Genomic DNA, 12,355 nt, shown 5'->3' with positions numbered 1-12,355 from the left:
TATAAATTGGCTTATGTTTCAAAGAGCAAAAACCTTGCAATTTTACACTGAAACTATCAGAGACAATTCTCCCTAATGTTTACTTAACTTCTACTTGCGTTATTGGGATTTATACACACTTACCGATTGTAGAAGATGCCATATTTGTAACTTGTACAATGGTTTGGTATTTTAAAAAGTAGCATACAAGCCTCCCAACCTTCCTGATCAACAGCTGACATGCCAAAAACGTATTTATAGGCTTTTCTGTGGTGCTCATGACTATAGTCTCCAAGTCCCTCACAAACACTAATTTAGCCTTATCACTCCTGTCAGGTAGGGGAGTATTGTCATTTTACAGCTAGGGGCAACTGAATCAAAGAGAAATTAATCTATTTCCCAAGATTGCAAAGGAAGTCTGTCTGAACCAGGGTCAAAACCCAGATTCTCCCAGCTCCCAAATCTTGTGCCTTAATCACACCATTGCTGTGTCTTCACCTATTGGGACAGAGATCCTCACACTCATTTCAGATATGGAGACTAAAACAGACATGTGGTTTTCAACATTTAATCCAATGTTCCTATAAACAATGAATATTTGGTTTTCTGTCTCTGCCTACAAAATCATTTTTTGAAAGTAAGATGCTAGCAGAACAGAAACTAAGTGCTTGGGAAAAATCAGAGCTGATTAAGCAGCTTATAAATACAAATAAATGAAAAAGGAAATACGTCAACTTCCAAACATCAGTTGTGAAACAACATCAAGAAATGACAAGACATAAAATAGATACAACAGAAATGTTTTTCACTAGCTCAGTAGTGCTTTCTAACGTGTAAACGATGATCCTATAGAAACAAGTGGCTTTGGGGGCATATTTTTGAAGTACACCTTGTGAGTAAGGTGCACGTGCTGAAAGACAAGAATTGCTTCCTGGAAGAACAGTATGTATATCTCCTTTGGTTATTTGGTCAAACATTTTTCAAAATGAACCACAAGTGTAGCAATACGTGTAGCTAATCTGACAACAGTATGAATCTTCCTTCCATCTTCTGCTCCTAACTCATAAATGTACCAGATTTCTAGAGTTTTTTGGCACCTAAGCTTTAAGAACTCCATATTACGTTAAACATCTTGAAAGGAGGATGGGCCAATCCTCTTGACCTCTCCTATACCCATTTCAAACTTTAAGCTCAAAAATATATTTCTCTCACAAATATTTTAAGGTACAACATACAAGACCAAAAAAAAAAAAAAAATAGCATGTAGTCAGCCCGAACCCAATTAATTGTACTCAAGCTGGTCATGCCTAAGTCTACAATTTTGGCATGGACATTACAAATTGTGAATTTGTGGAGGTGGGGGAGACTTGGAGAGCAAACCCATTCCATACTCATGCTGCAGCCGCAGCTCCCATCCTGAGAGGCTGATCCCAGCTTTCCACATCTGCCCCTCTGTAGAGTGAGACAGAAGGGCAAACTGGCCAAATCTGAGTGGCACCCACACAGGAGCGGCCAGTGTAGGGTGAATGCGGGATGGGCTCTCCAACACCCACCTCCACTCCAGCCATTTCCAAGATTTCACAGGCTTTATTTGGGCCATTGAAAACCACACCACTGAGAAATGTATTTTCCTTGAGGAAATCCCTGAAGAAGTACATGGCTAATCTACAAAAAGAGCAAAGCTACATGACTCCTGCCAGGAAGGCTAGTGCTTGCTCTCCAATCCCTGCCCACCCACCCTTGTGCCTTTTCATTTTTCCTCCTGCATTTCTGCTGTGAAGTTGACCCCTAAAAAAAAACAAACAAACCTGTGCTCAACTAATCTAAAAGTTCTCTCTAAAGAATATTCAGTACAATATACTTCTCAATAAACAAACCAAACAGAACACAGCGTGGAGTAGTATAATGCTTTTATGGGCACAGCTTCTTTACTCGCAAAGGTGAGAGTTATACAAGTCATCCTAAAGGATTGCTAATAGAGTCTTTATCCCACCACATCTCATCGTGTATGTTAATGTTTTACAGAAAAGCCACTATGAATATTTTAGAGAGTTTTAAAATATTTTGCTGGTATTCTATTTGAATCTATTTGAATCCTTTCACTTCCAGGTCACCCTAATGCTTGAGCGAAATAGAAGTGCTAAACACAGGTATATGGTTGCAATAGAAATACTATTTGGATATGAAGTTGTTTTATTTAGTATTAGTACTTGACTATCAAGGACCAATTTTCCAAAAGATAGAGAGTACTTTGGCATGCAAACCCACATGCATATTTTTGCATGCAAAATACCAGATTTGCGCCTACAATTACAGTAATTGGACTTGAAAATAAAGGAATTGCAATACAAACTAGTTCATATGAGGACCTCAGTCCTCAGCATTTAAACTTCTGAACCTCAAAAAGATCACCTCCATAGTTTTGGAAGGTATAGGATGCCTCATTGAAGGAAGGAAGGGATTTCTCAGAGAAGCAAGCACTCTAGATTCTAGTTTCAGCTCTGTTCTATGCTGTATGTGATAATGGTCATTATCAAAGCAGTTTTTAAAAAGTGTTAATCCATGTTATTTAAACATTCTTAAGAGGTTTGTGCTGCAAATGCCACAATGGAGATGGTAAACAGAACCCTGCTAATTTTACAAGCCAACACAGTAGTTTCTCACTCTCCAAACTCAAAGTAAATACAAGTGACCTTGAGAAGCCATTTATACAGATGGAGCAAAAACTAGATACACCTCTTCCCCAATATAACGCAACCCGATATAATATGGATTTGGATACAACACGATAAAGCAGCGCTCCGGGAGGGCAGGGCTGTGTCCTCCGGCGGATCAAAGCAAATTAGATATAAGGCAGTTTCACCTATAACACGGTAAGATTTTTTGGCTCCCAAGGACAGCGTTATATCAGGGTAGAGGTGTATTCCATTAAAATCAAAGATTAGGGTTAGGGTCTTCTTTAAACAGCCACTGATCCAGGACTGAATATAGCTCTGAATACAAGACCAGCATAATTTCTATACTTGCTTTAACTTGATTCATATTTGAGAGAACAACCAGGAGAAGTCTTGGAGAGGGGTGTTTGTTTGTTTGTTTGTTTGGTTTGGGGGAGGGGACATTAATTATTTTTTTAATCTCAGCTGCTTGAAAAACAGCTCACATGTTTGAGCACAAGTCCAAGTGGAGAAGCTGAGGCACCCCTCAGATGCACACTCTTGTTTAACTTTAAGAACATGAATCGCCCCACTGGTTTCAGCAGTACGGGTCACAAGCTTAAAGTGACAGTTATAAGTGTGTTTATAGTATTAGTGACATAGGGTACGTCTACACTGCAAAAAACCTCATGGAAGCAAGGCTCTGAGCCTGTCAATTGAGATCAACACAGCTACACCACCACCACAGACAAGAAACTCTACTGTAATGCACAGGCACAGCAGGGCAGGTATAAGATTTGTGCGCTGAACTTCCTGACTTTGGTTCAACAAGAAAAAAAACAAACTGTGTTAATATGACTAAAGGCTGAGATTTTAAAGATTAACATTGGGGAAAAAATTCCAGTGTTTAAAAAAAAAAAATGTACCATGTGTTTCTTTAAAGGTTCACCACTCAATCAAGTACTGCTGGACAGGTTTTCTTCAAACTTTCCCCCCCAAAACCACCCACCAGCCAATACATTTCCCCTTAAGCGAACAGTAAAATTTTTGAAATTACCCTTTGAACTAAAAAGTTATACAACTTTGAAAACAGGACTTTATAGAGAACCTGCTCTCTCTCTCTCAATCACAGTTAAATGCATATAAAGATAGCTGAACAGCTATAGTAAATATTAACAATGTGTTCCACCTAAAACAGTCATAATGCCAGATCTGGCCATTGCAGAATACAGGAAGTTGGTGAGTAAAAAATAGATCTTGATTAATCTTTCCTAACAAAAACAATGAACCAGGAACATCTGCACCCAAAGACAAGAATCTGTGTCTGTTATTACTAGTCCAATCTGAAAACTACAAGCAAATGTTGCTCAATAGATACTCTTGTTCTACAGACTTTGTCCCTTTGAAGGTCTCTCACTTCAGTACTGACTAGATCCAGTCCTTCTTGGCCTTTAAAACCAGATAAGCTTAAGCCTACTCTGAAAAGAGCAGCACTGACTCTCTCAAGCATCCAGAAACTGGTGCTTAAATTAATTCACAAAAAAATTTAATTAATGCCACGATTAATCATTTTATCTCTAAATCTCACATGAAAAGTCTCTACTCAGCAAGTATTCCATCACACACCTAACTTTAAGCCTGTTAATTTCAAGGTAAACACTTGCTTTTTGGGCAAATAGCCTAAAGAGAAGAAAGTGAAAATACCAGTTTAAGAGGAATGTTTTTAAAAGTAACAAAGAAAAACATCACCATGTACTGCAGTAATCTAGTCCCAGAGTCTCTAGGGTGTGGTCAAAACATTTTTGGTACCGATAAGAGTAGCTATCAAACACATAACAGGCTGCACGTATACTTCCTGCACCATGACTGCAGCAATATCTTAAACAAAAAATACTGGAAGGCTAGAATTCCTAGCAAAAGCAGCTTAGAATTTGTTAATATTGGCTTTCTTGACCGGCAGAAGGAGGAAAATACTGCGTCTCACTGGACAATGGACTCAGTTTGAAACAAAGACTTTAAACAGATTTATTTAAAGTGTTGTAAGAGTGTGACTGTGTATGTGTGTGCAAGTGTATATGAATGATTGCCTGCTAATTAAAATACTTCAACTACAAAGATGGTTTCTAACAGAATAAAATGCTGATGTTAAGGAAAAGCAAATACTTGAAACGAGACACTATGGAATTCTACATCAGCTGAATAAGCCACTTTAGTGGGAGCCCTGATATGCTGTATTTATCCAGTTTCATTTATCTATAACATGCGCTGACTAAAAAACATTCATGTGGAGCATTGCCAAGTCATTGTTTGCCTTTTCCCTCCCTCCCTCCCTCCCTCCCGATTGAAAAAGACAGTCCTCTAGGAAAATCCTCTCCTCCATCACTGCCTTGAATAGAACCCGCGTGGCTAAAGAGGGCTGGCACCGATTCCTCCAGAGGCTATCTGGACTAGTCTGTATGTTAGTCAGACACGAGTTACAAGAGTGTACTACCTCCCTGGCAGTATTCACAGCAGCACCGGAAAACATTTCTGGGATAGTCAGGCAAAATCTATTCATATTGCAAATGAAAACAAATGTTAGACTTGAGATGAACGCTTCTGTGCTCCACGGTAAATACCTTGAAGACTAAGATAGATTCTAAACAAACGTAATTCAAAATTAAAGATCACCTCCAACACAGAAATTGTTCAAAATGACAATACTGTAAGGTTCACTTCAGAAGAGCTCTTTCCAAAATTCCAATTAAAGTTCATCGTACCCAGTAAAGGCATGACCCAAGGTTAGAGTCTGATATTGTGGAGTTCTCAGCACTTCCTGCTATGTGCTGAGCATTCTCAAGACCACTGAAATTAATGGCATGAGGTCACTCAGAGGTCAGAGGTCACTCTGTTTCATGGGATGGGGGCCTGCATGAGAGAAGAAGGGATAATTGGGCACAGACCAACATATTTACATGCTATATGTTTAACCTTAGTCAGAGTATGGTTTTGTTTCTTTTTGTCCTCTTACATAAAAAAAAGGTCAAAATACCTGAGGATTAGTACCAGTGAGTCAATCATGTCTCTATTTCATCTGTGAAGAGACTAAGCAAGAACCAATACTAAAGAACCAGGAAGGTACATAAAAGAAATGGAATCAGACAATGTTATTTTGTTCTGCAAAAACTTTACAAAAACTGAACAGCCTTACCAGGTCACACCAATGGTTCATCAAGCCCAGTATCCTGTCTTCCAACAGTGGCCAGTGACAGATACTTCAGAGGGAATGAACAGACCTGAGCAACTATTGAGTGATCCATCCCCTCTTGTCCAGTTCACGTTTCTGGCAGTCAGATGCTTAGGGACACCCAGAGCATGGAGTTTTGTCCCATCTTGGTAATTGCCATTGATGGACCTATCCTTCTTTAACTTATCTAATTCTTTTTTGAACTCTGTTATACTTTTGGCCTTCACAGCATCCCCTAGCAATGAGTTCCACCGGTTGACTGTGTGTTGTATGAAGAAGCACATCCTTATATTTATTGTAAGCCCACTGCCTATTAATTTCATTGGGTAACCTCTAGATCTTGGGTTACATGAAGGAGTAAACAGTCACTTTCTCCACACCATTTATGATTTTAGAGACCTCTATCACATTCTACTTTAGTCGTCTCTTTTCTAAGATGAGCAGTCTCAGCCCTGGTCTACACTATGAGTTTAGGTTGAATTTAGCAGCGTTACATCTATTTAACCCTGCACCTGCCCACACAAAGCCTTTTTTTCCAACTTAAAGGGCTCTTAACATCGATTTCTGTACTCCTCCCCCGACAAGGGGATTAGCGCTGAAATCGACCTTGCTGGGTCAAATTTGGGGTAGTGTGGTTGCAATTCGATGATATTGGCCTCCAGGGGCTATCCAGAGTGCTCCATTGTGACTGCTCTGGACAGTGCTCTCAAGTCCGATGCACTGGCCAGGTAGACAGGAAAAAGCCCACGAACTTTTGAATCTCATTTCCTGTTTGGCCAGCAAGGTGACCTGCATGTGAGTGCAGATCTCATCAGCAGAGGTGACCATGATGGAGTCCCAGAATTGCAAAAGAGCTCCAGCATGGACCAAACAGGAGGTACGGGATCTGATTGCTGTATGGGGAGATGAATTTGTGCTATCAGAACTCCATTCCAAAAGAAAAAATGCCCAAACATTTGAAAAAATCTTCAAGGGCATAAAGGACAGAGACTATAACAGAGACCCGCAGCAGTGCTGCATGAAACTTAAGAAACTGAGGGAAGCCTAACAAAAAAATAGAGAGGCAAACAGCCACTCCGGGTCAGAGCCCCAGACATGCCGCTTCTATGATGAGCTGCACACCATTCTAGGAGGTGCAGCCACCACTACCCCAACCTTGTGCTTTGACTTCATCAATGGAGTAGCATGCAACAGGGATGCGGGTTTTGGGGACGAGGAGGTGGTTGAAGATAGCTCACAGCAAGCAAGCAGAGAAACCGTTTTCCCCGACAGCCAGGAACTGGAGCCAGTCCCCCTCCCTCCCCAAACCCATCCAAGGCTGCCTCCTGGACCCACCAGGTGGAAAAAGGGAGCTCTAGTAAGTGTACCTTTGTAAATATTATACACGGTTTAAAAGCAAGCGTGTTTAATGATTAATTTGCCCTGGCATTCGCGGCCAGTACAGCTACTGGAAAAGTCTGTTAACGTGTCTGGGGATGGAGCAGAAATCCTCCAGGGACATATCCATAAAGCTCTCCTTGATGTACTCCCAAAGCCTTTGTAAAAGGTTTCTGGGGAGGGCAACCTTATTCCGTTCTCCATGGTAGGACACTTTGCCATGCCAGGCCAGTAGCACATAGTCTGGAGTCATTGCATAACACAGCATATGGGCCTGGTGTTTGCTGGCATTCAAACAACATCCGTTCTTTATCTCTCTGTGTTATCCTCAGGAGAGTGATATCATTCATGGGCACCTGGATGAAATAGGGTGATTTTATTAAGGGGACATTCAGAGGTGCCCGTTCCTGCTGGGCTGTTTGCCTGTGGCTGAACAGAAAATGTTCCCCACTGTTAGCCAGGCAGTGGGGGGCAGAGGTGATGAGATCATCCCAGAGAGAGAGTGTGATGTGTGTGTGTGCGCGCTGCACGTTAACCCAAAAACTGCAGCCCCTCCTTTTAAATGGCCAATCCATTTTAAATGGCCAACCCAAAGGTTGCTTGGTATGGGAAACGAGGGCACTGCTGTTTGAAACCATTCCCACATGTTATGAAGGTTAAAGAAACCAAAAGACTGTGTCTTACCATGGCTGCCTGCAAGTCAAATTCTGTTACCCAGCCCTGCATGTGTGATCTCTCACACCAAACCGGCATACCCTCAATAAGAGGCAAAATGTGACCTTGTACTGAAAGCACATGTGCTATGTAATGTTAACAGCAAGGTTTACCATGAAAAAGTCTACCCATTGTTCTCTAAAATGTCTTTTTAACTACCACTCTCTTTTTTTTTTTTTTTAAACTCCACCAGCTGCAAATGTTTCAACGCTCACACTATCTTCTCCTTCCTAGAGGCTAGTGAAGATTAGAAGGCAAAAAAAAAAATGCACTCACGATGAAATGTTCTCTGAGCTCATGCAGTCCTCCCACACTGAAAGAGCACAGCAGAATACATGGAGGCAGACAATGTCAGAGTCCAGGAAAGCACAATATGAACATGAGGACAGGTGGCAGGCTGAAGATAAGTGGTGGGCTGAAGATGATAGGTGGTATCAGCTTGCAGACAGAAGGCAAGAGGCAATGGTGAGGCTACTGGAGGAACAAATTGATATGCTCTGGCGTATGGCTGAGGTTCAGGAAAGGCAGCATGAGCACAGACTGCCGCTACAGCCCCTGTGTAACCAACTGCCCTCCTCCCAAGAATGCGGTGAGGGAGCCTCCAGACACCCAACCATTTCACCCCAGAGGACTGTCCAAGCAACAGAAAGCTGGCATTCAATAAGTTTTAAAGTGCAGTGTGGCCTTGTCCTTCCCTCTCCCCCACCCCACCTGGTGCTTCCTTCCTCACCCACCCCTCCCAGGCTACCTTGGCAGTTATCCCTCTATTTGTGTGATGAATTAATAAAGAATGCATCAATGTGAAGCAACAATGACTATTGCCTCTGCAAGCAGTGACTGAAGGGGGGAGGTGAGGGTGGTTAGCTTACAGGGAAGTAGAGTGAACCAAGAAGGGATGGGGGTAGGGTCATCAAGGAGAAACAAACAGTACTTTCGCACCATAGTGTGGCCAGTCATGAAACTGGTTTTCAAAGTTTCTCTGATACACACCACACCCTCCTGTACTCTGCTAAGCACCCTCGTGTCTGGCTGCGCATAATCAGCGGCCAGGCAATTTGCCTCAACCTCCCATCCTGCCATAAATGTCTCCCCTTTACTCTCAGAGATATTGTGAAGCGCACAGCAAGCGGTAATAACAATGGGAATAATGGTTTCGCTGAGGTCTATCCGAGTCAGTAAACTGCACCGGGGGCTTTTAAACGTCCGAATGCACATTCTACCACCATTCTGCACTTGCTCAGTCTATAGTTGAACAGCTCCTGACTACTGTCCAGGCTGCCTGTGTATGGCTTCATGAGCCATGGCATTAAGGGGTAGGCTGGGTCCCCAAGGATAACTATGGGGATGTTGAAATGCTTAACGGTTATTTTCTGGCCTGGGAAGAAAGTCCCTTGCTGCAGCTTTTGAAACAGAGCAGAGTTCCTGAAGATGCAAGTGTCATATACCTTTCCCGGCCATCCCATGTTGATGTTGGTGAAATGTCCCTTGTGATCCACCAGTGTTTGCAGCACTATTGAAAAAGTACCCCTTGCAGTTTATGAACTTGCTGCCTTGGTATTCTGGTGTCAAGATAGCGATATGGGTTCTGTCTATCATCCCACTCCAGTTAGGGAATCCCATTGCAGCAAAGCCATTCACTATGATCTGCACATTTCCCAGAGTCACTACCCTTGATGGCAGCAGCTCTTTGACTGCGTTGGCTACTTGGATCACAGCAGCCCCCACAGTAGATTTGCCCACTTCAAAGTGATGCCCGACTGACCGGTAGCTGTCTGGCGTTGCAAGCTTCCACAGGGCTATCGCCACTCGCTTCTCAACTGTGAGGGCTGCTCTCATCTTGGTATTCTTGCGCTTCAGGGCAGGGGAAAGCAAGTCAAAGTTCCATGAAAGTGCCCTTACGCATGCGAAAGTTTCACATGCCACTGGGAATCGTCCCAGACATGCAACATTATGCGGTCTCACCAATCTGTGCTTGTTTCCCGGGCCCAGAATTGGCGTTCCATGGCATGAACCTGCCCCATTAACACCATGATCTCCAAAGTGCCGGGGACCGTACTTTGAGAGCAGTCTGTGTCCATGTCCTCATCACCGCGCTGCTGTCGCCCCCTTGCTTTTGCAGGTTCTGGTTCTGCATATACTGCAGGATAATGTGTGTGGTGTTTACAGTGCTCATAATTGCCGCAGTGATCTGAGCAGGCTCCATGCTTGCCGTGCTATCGCGTCTGCACTGAAAAGAGGCGCGAAACGATTGTCTGCCCTTGCTCTGACAGATGGAGGGGCGACTGATGACATGGCTTACAGGGTTCGCTTACAGGGAATTAAAAATCAATAAAGGGGTGGGTTTGCATCAAGGAGAAACACACAACTGTCACACAGAATGGCTCCCTCAAGGATTGAGCTCAAAACCCTGGGTTTAGCTGGCCAATGCTCAAACCACTGAGCTAACCCTCCCCCTACTATTCACAGAGGGAGGAACAGGGGAGCAAATGAATACAAAACAAATCTGGTCTCTTTATTGTTTTGATCCACTCCATCTCTCTTTTACATCTTAGGCTGGTAGCAGATGGTGCAGTATGACTGCTAGCCATCTTCATCTCCTGGCTGCTTGTCAGAAGATGGTGCAGTATGACTGCAAGCAGGACTGAATCTCCATAAGACGAAACTTAAAAAGAGAATGATCTGGAGTCACTCCCATTTACATCCAGGTGCCCCTGACCGACCTCACCGAAGTCAGCTAAAAGAGGACCCAGGAGACGACGACGACTACCAGTTGTAATGCACCGTCTGCTGCCAAAAGGCAATGAGCTGCTGCTGTGTAGCAATGAAGTACCACGTCTGCCAGCACCCAGGAGACATACGGTGATGGTGAGCTAAGCGGGTTCCATGCTTGCCGTGGTATGGCATCTGCACGGGTAACCCAGGAAAAAAGGCTCCAAACTATTGTCTGCCGTTGCTTTCACAGAGGGAGGGAAGAAGGGGGGCCTTGACAACATGTACCCAGAACCATCCGCAACAACGTTTTTGACCCATCAGGCATTGGGATGTCAACCCAGAATTCCAATGGGCAGCGGAGACTGTGGGAACTGTGGGATAGCTACCCACAGTGCAACGCTTTGGAAGTCGATGCTAGCCTCAGTACTGTGGACGCGCTCCGCCGAGTTAATGGCCTTAATGGTCTTAAGTGGGGACACACACAATCGACTGTATAAAATCGATTTCTAAAAAACTGACTTCTATAAATTCGACCTAATTTCATAGTGTAGACATACCCTCAATCTTTCTAACCTCTCCTCATATGGAAGCTGTTCCATGTCCCAATCATTTTTGTTGCCCTTCTCTGTACTTTTGTCCAAGTCTTTTTTTGAGATGGGGTGAGCAACATTTCACACAGTATTCAAGATGGGGGCATACCATGGATTTATATAGTGACGTTATATGTTCTGTTTTATTATCTATTTCCTCATGGTTCCTAAAATTATTAGCTTTTTTGACTGCTGCTGCACATAGTTCTCTCAAAACATCTGCCCTATCCGCTATAACTCCAAGAGCCCTTTCATGAATGATAACAGCTAATTTAGACCCAATCATTTTGTATGCATAGTTGGGATGTTTTCCCATGTGCATTACTGTATATTGATCACCACAGAATTTAATCTGCCATTTTCTTGCCAAATCACAAAGTTTTGTGAGACCCCTCGTAGCTCTGCAGTCAGCTTTGGGCTCACCTATCTTGAGCAATTTTGTATCGTCTGCAAACTTTGCCACTTAACTGTTTACCTCTCACTGTTTACAGTCATGTTTCTTCAAAGGCAGTTTTAAGGATTGGTTACGATACACAATGAAATGTGAATGGGTCACAGATTTTTAACATTTGTGCCAGAAAATTATCTTAGCATTCTAACTGTGCTAAAATGGGTAAGTTTTCTGCTGGTGATAAAGTCAAGTTGAAAGACCAGACAAAAGTATGTAGATTTATTGTTTGTTCTCCTGTGTGCTTAGGAGCCCTAATCATGGACCAGGACCCCATTGTGATAGGTATAATATACAAACAGAACAAAGAGCATGTCCCTTCCCTGAGGAGCTTATGATTGTCAGAAGTAGACTGGTTAGAGGAAATGTAGAAAAAAGTCTTCAGGATTCACCAACTCAGACTACAAGAGAGCATCTACAGCCAATTACATGAACTTCAGCAGTACTCATCTGCTAATTAAAGAAAGCGGATAGCAGTTACACAAAATGGTCAAATAGTGGCCATCTAATTAGGTAAATCCTTTCCCTTCAGTGATAGCCAGAGAGTAAATGAAAATCTTAGTTTAAAAATGGTAACTTCATACCACCTTCTTCTCTCCACAATGTCTTTGTTATAAAGCAGAGTAGAGATTAATAGGTGAATTGCTTTTCTCTT

General features: G+C 42.8%; 1 protein-coding gene across 8 annotated transcripts in view; it reads right to left on the bottom strand.

Moving 5' to 3' along the window:
* The window catches only part of TECPR2 (tectonin beta-propeller repeat containing 2), a 129,227-nt gene that overhangs the window by 63,986 nt on the left and 52,886 nt on the right, over positions 1 to 12,355 (bottom strand). The window contains exon 18 of one of the 8 annotated variants that reach the window (XR_007774550.1): positions 5,393 to 5,540. The exons of the other annotated variants lie outside the window; for them this stretch is intronic. The gene's annotated coding sequence lies outside the window, so the exon portion shown is untranslated. The remainder of the gene's footprint in view (positions 1 to 5,392; positions 5,541 to 12,355) is intronic. 8 annotated transcript variants of the gene reach the window in all.

Source organism: Gopherus flavomarginatus, chromosome 5 (assembly GCF_025201925.1).
Source record: "Gopherus flavomarginatus isolate rGopFla2 chromosome 5, rGopFla2.mat.asm, whole genome shotgun sequence".
Classification (NCBI taxonomy): Eukaryota; Metazoa; Chordata; order Testudines; family Testudinidae; genus Gopherus; species Gopherus flavomarginatus.
This window is presented reverse-complemented; position numbering and strand designations above follow the sequence as displayed.